Source organism: Dreissena polymorpha, chromosome 7 (genome assembly GCF_020536995.1).
Source record: "Dreissena polymorpha isolate Duluth1 chromosome 7, UMN_Dpol_1.0, whole genome shotgun sequence".
NCBI classification, from domain to species: Eukaryota; Metazoa; Mollusca; class Bivalvia; order Myida; family Dreissenidae; genus Dreissena; species Dreissena polymorpha.
Window position 1 is genome coordinate 84,727,901 of NC_068361.1, and position 16,130 is coordinate 84,744,030.

Sequence of the window (16,130 nt, forward strand, 5' to 3'; positions counted from 1 at the left end):
TGTATCGCTTCTTATTATCTGTTTTGGACAATGTCTTTTACTTTTAGCTCACCTGAGCACAACGTGCTCATGGTGAGTTTTTGTGATCGCCTTTTGTCAGTCGTGCGTCGTGCGTTGTGCGTCGTGCGTTGTGCGGCGTCAACATTTGCGTTGTTAACACTCTAGAGGCCACATTTATTGTCCAATCTTCATGACATTTAGTAAGAAGATTGACCTCAATGATATCTTGGATGAGTTCGAAAATGGTTACGTTTGCCTGAAAAACATGGCTGCCAAGGTGCGGTGCATTTTTCCTTATATGGCTATATATGGCTATAGTAAAACCTTGTTAACACTCTAGATCTTCATGCAATTTGGTCAGGAGATTAGTCTCAATGATATCTTGGATGAGTTCGAAACTGGTTACGTTTGCTTGAAAAACATGGCTGCCATGGGGCGGGCCATTTTTCACTATAGTGAACACTATAGAGGCCACATTTATTTTCCGAACTTCATGAAACTTGGTTAGAAGATTTTTCCCTATGATATTTGGATGAGTTCGAAATGGTTTTGGTTGCTTTAAAAACATGGCCACCAGGGGGCGGGGCATTTTGTCCTAATATTGATAAATATTGCTTTAGTTAATGAGTTCGAAAATGGTATGTTTGCTATAAAACATGGCCACCAGGGGGCGGGGCATTTTTCCTTATATTGCTATATATGGCTATAGTAAAATCTTGTTAACACTCTAGAGGCCACATTTATTGTCCGATCATCATGGAACTTGGTCAGATTATTCATACCAATAATATCTTAGACGAGTTTAAAATGATGCTGGTTGGTTGTAAAACATGGCCGCCAGGGCGCGAGGCATTTTTCCTTATATGGCTTTAGTAAAACCTTGTTAACACTCTAGAGGCCACATTTATTTTCCGATCTTCATGAAACTTGGTCAGACGATTTGTCCCAATGATATTTGGATGAGTTCGAAACTGGTTACGATGGCTTTAAAAACATGCGCACCAGGGGGCGGGGCATTTTTTCCCAATATTGATATATATTGCTTTAGTTAAACATTATTTACGCTCTAGAGGCCACATTTATTGTCCGATCATCAAGAAACTTGGTCAGACAATTTGTCCCAATGATATCTTGGATGAGTTCGAAAATGGTTCCGGTTCGTGGAAAAATATGGCCGCCAAGGGGTCGTGGCATTTTTTCTTATATAGCTATAGTAAAACCTCGTTTACACTCTAGATGCCACATTTATTGTCCGATCATCTGGAAACTTGGTCAGAAGATTTGTCCCAATGATATCTCTGACAAGTTCAAAAATGGTTTCAATTGCTTGAAAAACATGGCCAACAGGGGGCGGGGCATTTGTCCTAATATGGCTTCATGAATCTTCATGAAACATTGTCAGAATATTTGTTTAAATGATATCTTGGATGTTTATGAAAATGGTTCTGGTCTGTTGAAAATCGTGGCTGCCAGGGTATTCACTAGTCATAAAAATTTGTTAGCACATTTGTTCTAATGACATTTTGGGCTGCACAGAACAGATCAGTTCCTTTGAATCTCAGGTGAGCGACTTTGGGCCGTTAAGGCCCTCTTGTTTACGATATTTTACAAATCTAATTGAAGCAAAAGTTTAGTATTTTGGTGTTAAATTTCTCAATCAAATGAATGTACAATTCTAATACCAAGAGAAAACATCTTATCATAAATTATGTTTTATAACCAGAGTTGTGTCAGCCACACGTGGTTTATGATACTGTGTAGTTAGTTAGTCTGGACAATAACTGATCAAATCATGGAACGATACTGTTTGTATAGGTCATCAAAACAAGATAATCGCTTTGGTCTGAACATAGGGGCAATTTAACACCGGAATTCATATGCTCAAACGGTTGATCGAATTCACATATCGTCGCTTAATTGCTATAGTGCTCTATCTCCATTTTTTTCAAAAATGATTTTTGTTTATCGCTGTGTTCTTGAGAACGAGATCTTTTATATGATGTAATCGAGTGAATTCTGTACTGCACCATCTCCGGGACTTAGAGAAAAGTAGAATTCACGCTCAGAATAGCCAATCAATTGCCAGAATTTACACCACGTGACTAAGTTTCATTTCAGAACTGTAATGATCCATCTCCATGACGTTCAATGAATAAATGTCCAGATCCGTAACCGATAAAATGTCCCGAAAGAGCAGTTCAGCATTAACGATATTTTTTTTACCAGAATTCTCAGGTATATGTTTTCCATATACGTGCATAATTAAGTGAGAAAATAAAGGCTAAACCTTTAAATGCGTTTTTCTCCAAATAATGAAAATGGTAGTTAGAGCACTGTAGCAATTAAGCGACAATATCCTGAACATAAAACATGTCTCATGGAAAGAAATAGAGGTCGAACGTTCCTAATATTGCAATCATTTTCCCAAAATAAGCTGCTCAAACTATAATTTTTTTATTTCTTTGTGTTTCTAAAAAAATTTTTGCTGATAGCACACTTGTCATTTTTAGTCGCATTGATACGTGCTGGAGTGTGAAAAAAACGGCATTCCCGTTTACAGGTCTCTGGTAGACATATTTTGATTTATTGCATATGTTACTATATTTAGTCGGGATGGCGACGACTACTGGAAACTATATTCGAATATTCGTTTGTCATTATTCGAATATATTCGAATATTCGATTTTTAAACCGTATATTAAAATGTCGGAATTTATGACCGTGCGGAGCAAATTACTATTCCTGATTGCCACAAATTCGACTATAATGCGTATCTTATGTGCAGCTTTGAAAAACAGGATAGAGTAATATCTTTTTAAAGATCATTGATTATTATGCTCTTTTTTAAATAAATACTGTTTAGTTTCATTAGATGTAAGATATTTTAGGAAAACACATTACAGTAATTCTAATTTATTTCAATACTTATAATTGATCTGGATTACTTTCTATACTTTCTATCGATAATATTTATGATTTTGGTTTCGCTATTTTTTCTGGAATAAAGAACCATTTATGAACGATTTAATTGGTTTAGATTTGAGAAACTAAATTCTGATTAGATAATCATTGATTTGATATATGGATAACGGAATTTAATCATACATGCCAGATCTCGATGGGACAGTCCCGCCAGTTTGGTGATTGTTCCGGCGTCCGGATATGAGACATTTGTCCAGATATTCGTTAAAACGTTCTATAAATTCACAATAAAATTCGCTATTCAAGCTCTGTCTGGCTAAAAGTTACCATCGCTAATCCCTGTATTGCCCCCTATTGACAACCAACTTCTACTGTTCGAGTGCATCATTATCGGTATGTTAGGGGTAGACAGCTCTTTAAGACTGTATTTAAGATTCAAGGTTAACCAATCACGAGAAAAATCAGCCTTTTCATAGCTTAATCAATGTTCTGTTTTCTGTACTCTTATATATGCATAAGGTACAGTAAGCTAAGTGAACAAAGCAATAAGTAGACTTATCAACTATGTAAGAATTAAATTAAATAAAGCTTAATTGAAACATAATTTGAGTGATGTTACGTTTATTAATTCGGTAACTTGAAACGAATAATTTATCATTTTAAGTCCCCAATATTTAATGCTTAATAGCATGAACATTAAATACATATTAGCTATTTAAATACAAACATCAGTTAATTTGATACTCAATACAAGTGATTTCGTTCCAAAGAATTATTTTATGTCTATTTAACTCATATCATATATCAAATATAGATTTTATCTTGCAAATGCAGTGTTTGAAAACGCACACTTTTATTGCTTCAAACTTTATACAGTCGGGATTAGATCATAAAGTACGTGAAATTATGTACACAAGCATGAAACTGTATTCACCCGGGATTCGAAAATAAATCTTGTGACAACATATTTTAAAAACTATGTGTTCGTTTCGTTGTATTGCTTCGTTGCACCCTACTTCGGTCCATGTGAATTACCGTATCGCTAATGTAGACTAACCGCAATAGTTATATCATCCCGATAAATTAATGTGTTTTGCGATTCAATGCGTAAACATCATAATCAGACAGCTCCTTCTAAAGCCCCATTAACACTCAAAATCAACGAATATTTCGTTAATTATTTATTAAAATAAAGTTAACCCATACAAAATAGGTGTTCCGTATATAATAGCCATAATTTCAACGCTAGATGTGGTCTGGTAACAATGTATCTTGTTAAATCTATGTTACCAGACCACATCTAGCGTTCACATTTTGGATATTGCTTTCAGGAACAATGATTTTGTATGGGTCAACTTTATTTTACGAAATATTTTACGAAATATTCTTTGATTTTGAGTGTTGATGGGGCTTTAAATAATGTTTTGTACCAAGTTTCTGACTACAACGAGCATGTTGTCCATTACTTATTAGGTAACGAGTGGCCGCTTTGGTTTGCTCTGAGTTTATGAAGATTTTCTCTCATTAAGTTCTTACAAACGTCCACTCCTCGGTCACTAAAGGGTTTAGCCCGTTTTTCGCTTATTTCTTTTGTGACAGAGTCAGAGGCCATATTGGACAATGTTCGTCTGACAAATTGCGCGAAAACGACGTCATTTTCAGGGTTTCATTGTTGGTAATTTTACTGTGGTAAATTAACAAATTTCAATGGTTAGGTTACAACGAAGCAACCAGCGTTTATACAAATACACTTATCTTGCCGTAACATACCCATGTAAATAACTGCGTTAATCAAGTTACTATTAACCACTATGTATACAAATGACCGCTGAGGTTAAAAAAACCTGTCAAAACACAATATTTTTAATGTTTATCATATACGTAAATGTTTTACATAAATTAACTGTCATTTTCGACTGATTGTCAGAAAATAGTTTGTACATTTTATAACTATGAATTGATAGTAAATCGACGCTTGGTCCCTCTCCTTATACCATCCAGTCTGCCAATTATCATCTCATTCATTGATGGAAGCTGTAATCAAAGCAATGACTTATAATGGAAACCCAAACTGCGACTTTGTACATGTACTTATAACTTTTTTGGAAGTATCTTTGCATAAAAATAGAATATGCGAATATGAATTTTGGATTCGAATATTCGGCCGATTTTCGAATATTCGAATTTTCGGATATTCGGTCCCATCCCTATTATTTAGTAACAAAATTGGCCGTTTTATCGCGAATAACTCGTTAAAAACCCCGGTATTGAGCAAGTGTGCAAATAACCGGTTATTGGCACACTGTGCCAACATCGGTTATTCACAAACTTCCAATTATCTCGCACCTGTTGTCCAGTAACGGCGGATCGTCGGACCACGTTGACGTTACGTAATTGGCGACCGGAGCTTTATAACAAAATGGCGTCTGAACGGGTTTTGGAATCGCTTTTTTTCTCAAAACCGGCTTTCCGTACTTTTATTTTTCATGCAACTGATTGTGCAATTTATGACATATGTTGTATGACGTAATTTCTCTGACGAAACACACTAGTTTGAGTAAAACTATCTGGATTTTAAGGACATGTTGGACGTGTTGTTTTTTAACAGTAAACTATTTGTTTAAAGCATCAAACAGATGCAAAACGTATTTCGCATTGCGTGTTTATAATGCATAATTGTTAACTTTGATAGGAATACAATAAAATAATGTGGTGTAAAATAAGTTTTGATAGAGAGATGGAATAATAAAAAATGTAAGTGCAACTTGTTTCAATTTAATTGTTATAAATATTGAATTAAAGTTGTCATTGAGGTAAGCGTGCATGTCTTTTATATTAGATTATTTTTTTATTACGATGTTAATTATTAATTTCGATATACACGATATTAATTATTAATTTCGATGTACACGACATATGTATACACAAGATGAACATATGCAATAAACAAGTCATTATATGGAGCAAGTGTGCCTTAAGTGGTTATTGTCACACTTGGTGTTTATTTTCAAATAAATTTGCAAATAATTCACCAATTGTGCCAATAACCAATAAAGGCACACTTTCTCCATATAATAATCTATACTTATAGTGTTACTGAGTAAAATGCAACTCCGCTACGTGGTTTTCGGTGTGTGATATATGAACAAACAACACCCGATTCCCTCTTTCTGGTGTACTACACTACGAGGATTACAGTTTACATATTTTGTTACTGATATGTAGTCTGCACTACGCATAATTACGTGATCACTTATGTTATGGTATATGCGGGATGCATGTAGTGAATAGCCATAAGTGGTTTTCCCATGTTTATAGTCAGATGATGAAACATACGTGTTGACAGATAAAAGCAACGTTTTAACAAAATATTGTACAACGATTTATACGAGATGAAGCGAATACAATATTAATTTCAGACATTTCATAATAAAAATGAAAACAATGATTTTTTATTTCATGAATCTTAATCACAATTTTGGAATTGCTAGTATGTTCAGTATTGTCATAAAGAAAGTAACACTGTTATATTGCACAATCAATGATAATATACCGGTAGTATCAGATATATAAATGATTATGATTGCACGTAATGAAAACAATCATTAAAGGATGCGCTTATTAAAAAGCACAGAATGTCCACAAACAGTAAATGGACAATACAAAACACGGGATATGATGAATGGAATATACTATATGTTTTACTGTGATTTATTCTTCAACCATGTTTTACCGACAATAAGTTTATGATAACATTATTGCTAATAACGGGCATACACGGTTTCAAGGTCAACTAAGTCAAATAAAATTGAAATACGTCTTCAAGCTAATGTTATCCGTTACTATTGTGTTATTCTTAAAGATGTAGCCCATTCGTTACTCTTAATTAAGCGATGCAATAGATGAAATCTTCAATCGCGGAATCGTTCTCGAAACTGTATCCGACAATATAACCGGTTAGTCCAAAATTAAGCAGTATAAGTATATAGTGTGATCTGTAAAGACGCTTATTGCAATTTTGACTTATGTTGTCATTGTCACGTAATCGAATGTACTTAGTGAAAATAAAACAAGTCTCTGATGTCTAAAATATTTCTTTTATTTTTCTCTATTCCCTAACACCAAAATTGTACTTATAGTCAAAACGAATAATTTCGAAGTCAAGGTAAATAACATAACATGAATAATTCCTAAGAGACAGCGAGGTCCTGTCTGCCTATTTTGAGGGTTATTTATACCAATTCCGTTACGTACTCGCCTAATTCGTGACCCACGCCTGTCATCAAGTAATGGACGTCAAACGTGTGTATCTTGGCGTATATAGACAGATGATGTATCATCCCTGCGGATTTTACACCTCCTGTACTCGCGGGTCCCTATTTAATTTGACAAGCCAATTTGTATTCACACCTGGAAAACGTATCGGAATGTCGGTCCTCCCCGCTTAATGTATTTACTAATTGTTTATATGCATTTTGCGAGTCACGATTCTTATATTTTACGCATCGGAATGTCGCGTTTCTTCCCTCTTAATGTATCTACTAATTGTTTATGTGTATTTTACGATATTACTGAAATATATCTATTATCTTTTCATGAAATAAACGCCTAATATATTTAGTAATTGTTTATATGTATTTTGCGAGTCCCGATTCTTATGTTTTCTGTTCGTTACATATTACTGAAATATTTCTATTAACTTTTCATAAAATAAACCCATAAAAGTAATATACTCATTATAACCCATTACATTACACTTCTCCATAATCAATTTTTCAAATTTCATTACATCCTACCCGAAGATTCTATTTCCTAAATTAGTTTGTTTATACAACAATAACACGACAATAACAACACAATAATGTACAATGAGATAAATTCTGTTATTATATATATTATTACGTTCATTTATATGTCCCTTCATATATTAAACTGTACAATTATAATGTACATTACGTTACACAACTCACTCTTTCAAATGAATTTTTTCTTATTTCATGATATGAAAAAATTATGATGATGTCAAAAATTTAATCATGAGATCTGTACGAAGATAAGATATTGTATTACTCTGAACCAACGAGATTCCAAAAATATTTCCTGTTATGATGTAAAGATTGAACATATTAAGAGGTTCGAGAAGTAACATGACATGTATTGCACTTTATAAACATACGAAATATGAGTTGTGACAGTACTGTAACTGAGTGAATACAATATAATCATGAGTAAATAGATTGGATTTTTTTTTATATGTCTATTACCAAGTTTACGTCGTTTGTTTTCTAGTAGTATTTGTCTGTATCTCTGTATGTGTGGTAACTGATGTGATGCATGAATGAGGGCTATATCTGGTAATGTCAACTGTGTAAAACAAAATGTACATACATGTGCGTTGTTGAAAGTTCTGTATGGTGTGCCACATGTTGGATGATATTTAAGTTTACAGCAAGGTGTTTGTACTGCTGCTATGCTATGTTGTGAACAGAACTTACATAAAAGTTTTGATGAAAGTTGATAACGTCTTTGACGTTGGTGGCCTTGAGTGAAATATTGTTGGATGCGGTTATGCAATTGAGTGTTATCTGATTGAGCGAATGTGGCGATTGACATGTTGCGTATTTTGTTTGGGATGGATGTTGAATATTTTAATCGGCGGAATGTTTGTAGTGATTCTTTAGAGTCAATGCCGTAGTACGTGAATATTGCTTTGCAAATTTGATAATTGAGAATGTGTTCTTCATTTGTTACATGGTTGAGCATCTGTTGGTGAAGAAGAGGTATGTTGAAATACGTAATCAAGAAAATCAATGTATCCACTTGAATTTCGCCAGATCTCATCATATAAGTAAAAATTGAAACATTATGTTCTTGTTCAAGGGTGGACATTTTTTCAAATGTAGTTATAAAATAATGTATTTCTTCTAATTGAGTTTCTTTAATAGGTAAAGTAATGGAAATTGGCGATTGAAAATTAAATTCTTTTTAGAATCTAAAAAATGATTGAAAGAAAATCGAATTAGTAATCCAAAAAGTAATGTGTTCAAAGAGGTCAACGAGGTACATGGTTAATAAATGAAATATATAGTTATAAAATAAGGAAATGTTTATATCCGTTTTGTCAGTGGACAGCACAGTTCTTGTAGGTTGTTTTAGCGGACAATAAAGTTAGTGTAGCTGGGCGTCAGCGAACAATGTTGTTCTTGTAGAGTTGGCGTCAGCGGATGATGGAGGTCTTGTAGACTGGGTGATATTGGACGATGGAGCTCCTGTAGACTGGGTGTCGGCAGACGATAAAGTTTGTGAAGTTTGGTGTCAGCGAACAATGTTGTTCTTGTAGAGTTGGCGTCAGCGGATGATGGGTTTCTGGTAGATTGGGCGGCAGCGGCCGGTAGAGTTCTTGTAGTGGTTGGTTTGACTCTGCGGTAGAATAACTCGTGGAATCAAAAATCATTGTTAGATACAGTTCATGGTGTTGACATTAGTCTTGGTAAATTATATACAAATGGTAATAACACATATTTCATACGTTCGTTGCAGATTATACGAGTGTTCAACGCATCTTGGTTAACTATAGACAACATCTTAATAACACATATTCCAAACGTTCTTTGAAGATTATACGAGTGTTCAACACATATATACAGTCACAATAGACGAATACGGGTGATATATCGATCGATGTAGTAGTGCACTAAACAACGTTCGTAGATTTTAGTCCTTTCAAGTATATTGTTCTGTTCATTATTGACGATAGTAGATAATATCCAGTAAACAGCCCATGGTGCTGTTTATGGTTCACAACTTGGATCAAATGTTAGATAATGATGTTGTTGACAAGTTGTTATCGTCAAGGATCATCCTGATGTCGTCGTTTGGAAGGGTTTGTCACCCTCGTAGAGACGGGTATAGGGATGACAGTGTTCTCGGTCGTTGCGGGGGTGCTGAGGGCTTTCTGACCTCAGACACGAGAGGTTCGTGCGCCACATCACAGGAAGCCACGCCCACATAACCCGGGGGACTGATTTCTCCCAGGTGCATATCATCGTTGGCAGATCGGAATTTGGTAATTATGGGACGATTAGATCGGGTCATACGTTTACATTTACAGTAAATAAGGAGTGCTGCACCAGAACTCAGAGCGGTCGCCACACCTATGATAATGTAACCCCATAATGGGAAGTCACCTGATGTCGTGTCAATGTCATTTAATTGTCTGATACTCTGCAGTTTTGTTATTAAAGATTCCATAGGTATTTCTTTGATGTTTGATAGTTCATGAGGCATTTCGGTTTTAGTGAAATTAACGAGAGAGGTATGGAATGGTTTCCAAATGGAAGAACCCTTAAAGGTAGGTAAGTCGAGTTTGTCGGTCTGAAGCCGGGTTTGACTGGAGTTAATGTACCAAGCATTTAATGTAAAGTGTTCATTGTATGCGCGACAGTTCATGGGTACATTAACAATGTCTATGGGAGCGATGGCGCGAGCGGATATTTTATTTTGGGAATGGTCTTGACATATCGTCACGAGGCGTAGGTCTTGTCTAGAGACTATCGCCCAGTTACCAGATCCTAAATATTTGGCATCAGGTAAGACGGTGTTGGGGTGTATGATCACCTTGCAATAATCCTTTATGTGCTGAGTGTTGTTAATCATAATGGCTATGACGCATAATTTAGACATGTCCACTTGGTAGAATGGAGATTGTACGTCACATGTACGTCGCGCTTGACAAGTTTTCAGTTCATGATTTGTCAATAGGCAGTAGTGATTTCGCGCTTGATCAATCAAGAAGCCCTTAGTTTCAAGTTCGTATCTAGCGGACATGTTATAGTGGATCTTATTGTCATTGATAGTTTCGTTAGCGGGTGAGTAGGGCATATCGAAATTGAATACTTCATATACCTCGAAGGAAGCTCCTATCTCGAGGAGAGGGATGTCCATTGTAATGATAATAGTAGTAGGTGACATTATGATGGTCGTTGAGGTAGATTGGTAATAATGCCATAGGTCGGTCTTGGGATTAGTTGGTAGTTGTAAATTATTAGGCAATTTTGTCGCAATGTCTAATAGTACGTCTTTCAGGTGAATAGGTGAAATAAGAGATGGAAAAAGTTTGCCAGTGCTGAGCATATTAAGTTGTCCTTTAAAAGTTTCTAGATATAGTGATGCGTGGAAAACAGCCTGACGTAATTCATCAATCATGATCTTCAGGGAGTTGTAATTAACCGTATAATCTTGAACAGCATGGGTCATTGCCTGTAAACGTTCATATGTGTGCATGATTTTTTCGTCAAGTTGTCTGAGGGTAGATATCAGAGTGTTAATGGAGTGGCGATTCTCAGTTATGTGTTGTTGGGTAACATTGAGAATGGATAAACTATTTTGTAACACATGGATAATAGTTTTCTGGCTTTCTTGAAGTTGATTATCGTGCGTTTGAATATTACGGATGTCAGAATCGTCAGCTGTGCCGAAAAGAAATTTAAAGAATCCGCCTAGGGGTAACAATGAGCGTTTCTGGGTATGACTGAGCGTTTTATAATCTAGATAATTGTCAAGTACGTTGTCATGGTCAGAACGGATGTATTCGATTTCCGTATGGAGTTGTGCTAATGATTGTTCAAAGGCGTCCGTTTGTAAAAGTAGATCATTACGTTTGAATTGGAACATCATGGCTTTCGTGGTATTTGTGATATCATTTAGTCTTGTTTCAAGTTGGGTAAGACATGTAGAGAAGACGGTGGTATCGAGAAGTAGGGCTATTTGCCAATGAGCTCTGGTCACAGACACTTCGTTAACTTTTTGAAATATAACATTTTCGTTAATCTCAAGTCCCCCGATCATGCGCAACGATAATATCAAAACAAATGATGGCAACATCATCTGAAATATTACAAAGAAGAAGTATATTATCCGATTTGGTTACTAACTAAATGCTATTTACATAACTTGGGGTCATTCAAGCGTATAGACGTCAACGTTGCTCGTGTGGTCGTTACGGTAAATATTACATATGATCAGCTATTGCCTCTAGGCACGTGAAAATCACTTTCTTAATAGATTTATTAGATCTTTGACGTTGTCGTATGGATTTTCTTTTTTTGTGCTTAATAGCTATTTCATCAATTTGCATGTGATTGTCGGTCGAATCGGTGTCCGATTGACGTGGGGGCGGATATTGTTGTTCAGCCCTATCGTATTGACGCGTGTCAGATTCGCTAGAGTTTGACGCATTGTATTTGAATTGTTTTTTACGTAAATGTTTTTGCAATTCCGCTAAAGGGATGTCTTCCTCCTCGTCAGAATTGTCCCGAATTTGGCGGGTTTGCCTAGTAATGATAGGTAATCCTTGTATTGAAATACTTAAATCACTATCAGACTCACTATTTTCGGCAAAAGCTAAATTTGCTTTCCTTATGGGGCGTCCCATATTAGTATTTGATATAGGCCACTCATTTATATTAGCATGTCTTATTTGGTCAGCATGAACTTTAATAGTTGAGTTGTCTAATTGATTCTTTATTACGTATGTTAACGGTGATTTTTGTTCGATAATACGATAATATGGTCTCCATTTACTGTCTAATTTATTTGTACGGTGTAAGTTCTTATAGTAAACGGGGTCGTTAATTTCGAAGTTGATGTCTTTTGTATTTTTATTCGCATATTCGGCTTGTTTATCTTTAGATTTTTGAATTTGTGCACACACCTTTTTAAATGATTTGTGTTGTTCTTCTAATATTTTTTAATGATAATCTTCACCGTGATATTTACGCCTAGGTTTTAACAAATTGTCTATTGGAAGAATATGGTCTCTGTTAAATACTAAAAAGAAAGGCGAATGTTTTGATGTCTCTGAATGGGAAAATCGCATAGCTGCCAAAGACATGTTTAAATGTAAATCCCATTGTTGTACGTTTTCTTGAACGCGTTTTGATAGTATATTGTTCATAGTCGAGTGAGAGCGCTCATTTTTGCCGTTAGCTTCCGGGTGATATGTGGACGTTTTGACATGTTGGATATTCATGGATTTTAATGTTTCTGTAAACGCCGTACTAGTAAACTCTTGACCATTATCGGTAATTATCCTTATGGGACATGACGACAATAAATCTCGTTTACTAACAGGTGTATTACGCTATCATAAGATTTATCCGGCGACGGAAACGCCTCTATATATCCTGAAAATAAATTGATCCACGAAACATATTATATATCTATTTCCGGAAAGCGTTGTTGGGTATGGTCCGCATATATCTATGGAAACGACCGAGAAAGGGAATGGTGGTATTGCGGTTTCTGATGATACGGGAGCTTTAATTGCTTTCAAGTTTCTAGTTTGACAGACAATGCATTTCGACACGTAATCATGCAATTCTTTGAACATTTTAGGCCAATAATATTTCTCTTTTATGGTATGAAAAAGTCTTTGAGAACCACCATGTCCATTTTCGTCATGATATTGATTAATAATTAAACCTGTCAGGTGTTTAGGTACAAAAAGCCTAAAGGTAGGTTCTTCATCGACGCTCGATATATAGTATAATATCCCATCAACCATAATAAATTTATCATCTTCGTGTTTGTTTTGTTTCCCTAATTTTAATCTCGTTTTAATCTCAGATATGTGTGGGTCTTTTCCTTGTTCAATTTCCATGTTACAATCGTTTATTTTATCGGGTTCGATTGTCTCGTTATTTATAACCGTTTGTGGGATCGTGCTATTATCAATTACTTGTATGTGATCGATATGCGTAGAGTCAATTACATTAATTTCGCGCGTCTGGTTTTGTCCATTTATTTCTGAACTAATCGTATAATGTTTATCGTTAATATCTAATTCTATTTCCGTTTGTTCGTCTCGGTCATTCGTTATTTTGGTGTTTGGGGGTCGGCTTAGAAAGTCGGCAATTATATTCTTTTTTCCCGATATATACTCAATTTTGCAATTGTAACCTGCTATACTTAAGGCCCATAATTGTATTTTCTTGTTTTGCATCGGAGATTCAAGAAGGAATTTTAACGGGCGATGATCCGTTTTGATAACAAATTCGGCGTTGTGTAAATAATGGTGTAATTTATTTAGACTGTAAAATATGCTGTAACATTGTTTCTCAATAGTACTATATTTACATTGTGTTGGGTTAAATCGGTGTGATAGAAAGAATATCGGTTTTTCCCCTACATAATCTCCGGTTTCATTATCCCCGCATTTTTGAGTTAAGCAAGATCCAATGCATTTATCCGAAGCATCTGTATACAGAATATAACCTTTATTCGGGTCCGGATAGGAAAGGTAAGGAATTTGCGTGAATGAGTCTTTTAATTGTAAGAAACTATCTTCACATTGTTTTGACCATGTAAATGGGACATTCTTTCTCGTGAGATTAATGAGAGGCTCTACTACTTCTGAATACGACGGACAGAATCTCCTATAAAATCCCGCTGCACCTAAGATAGATCGTACATCGCGTACGCACTTTGGCCTAGGGAATTGTCGGATCGCTTCTACTTTTAATGGATCTGGCCTTATACCGTTTTGATCTATAATGAAGCCTAGGTATCTAGTCTCTCTTTGTAAGAATTGACATTTCGATAGTTTAAGCTTTAGGTTATGCTTACTGAGACTTTGCAGTACTGTATCTACGTGTGATAAATGAGATTGTAAGTCAGGTGAAAATATTAGAATATCATCCAAATATGCTACGGCGAATCCTTCACAACCCTTAAGTACTTTATTAGCTAATTCTTGAAATATCGATCCCGCCCCAGACGCACCGAATGGCATGACGTTAAAGTGAAATAGACCCCTGAACCCTGAAGCAAAAGCCGTTTTTTCTCTGTCTTCTTCTTTTATAGGTATTTGCCAATAACCCGATATTAAATCTAAACGGGTGAAATATTTACTTTTCCCTAATAACGCCAATATATCATCGATTAATGGTAATGGATAAGCAATTGGTTTTGTAATTTTGTTAAGCTGTCTGAAATCGACGCAAAACCTTTTCTCTTCTTTATGATCTTTATTTGAATCAAGGTTATTTTTCTTTTTGTCTACTAAAACAATAGGGAAACTCCACGGACTTCTTGATGGGCTTATTATGTTTGCCGCTAACATTTCGTCAATAGCTTTATCTATGAATACCTTATTGTTTAATGGTGTTCGATACGGCCTTAATTTAATGGGAGGATGGTCCCCTGTATCGATGTTAAATTCCATCGCTGTAGTTTGTGTTAGTTCTAAATTATTTCTTGCGAAGAGAGTTCTGTGTTTTAAGAGTATTGGAAGAATATTTTCTTTTTGATCTCCAGCGACATGTAAATCTGATAGGATCTCATCTTTAGACAAGCCTGATTTGGGTGTATTGTTTTTGATAACGCTTTCGATAGAACATATTTCATTATCTTGGATAGATTGAAGTTGGCCTATGGGACAATTACGTTTTAGTCTAATCGTTGTATGGGTATTGTTTATAATTAGAATAGGGAATTTACGATCACGCGTTGCCTTGACTACTGATTTAACGATTGTTAAACCGGGTTCGTTATCAAAGAAAGAATTACTTATTCCAGTAAAGTCATAATTTTGATTTGAGCGTAAGCCGTTTCTTTTAGTCTTGGCAAGGAGTCTATATGCAGTTTGTGGTTTAAGAACGGTATGTCTAGTTAGCCTCGCTATTATCGAAAGGTGTACATCTTCTTCCAGAGGTACATAACAATCTTTTATTCTTAAACATCCTAGATCAAAGTATAAACGGACACCGTTATCTTGTAAGAAATCTCTCCCTAGTATTACGTTCCTATTAATGTTTTCAACGACAAAAAATAGATGTTCAATATATATACTCCCTATTTTAAATTTTAATTTTACATTCCCGCGAACGTATAGCGAGTTACCATCGACCGCCATTAGATTAATTTTTGTCATTTTAAGTGGTGGTTTGTGTTTTAATAGATCATAAGCTCTTTTACTAATTACGGAAAGTTCCGCACCAGAATCTATCAAGCTCCTAAATTTACAATTTCCTATTGAAATGAGGCAAGAATTTGGGTTTCCACACAAAGCAATATTACACGTCTTTACGTTTCCGTCGTTACCATAGACCCCTTTTTGGTAAGACGTTCCTAGTTTTTTTAATTAAGGTATGGTTTTCTTTGAGTACATTCTCTACTGAAGTGTCCCAATTTTTCACAATTCCAACAGT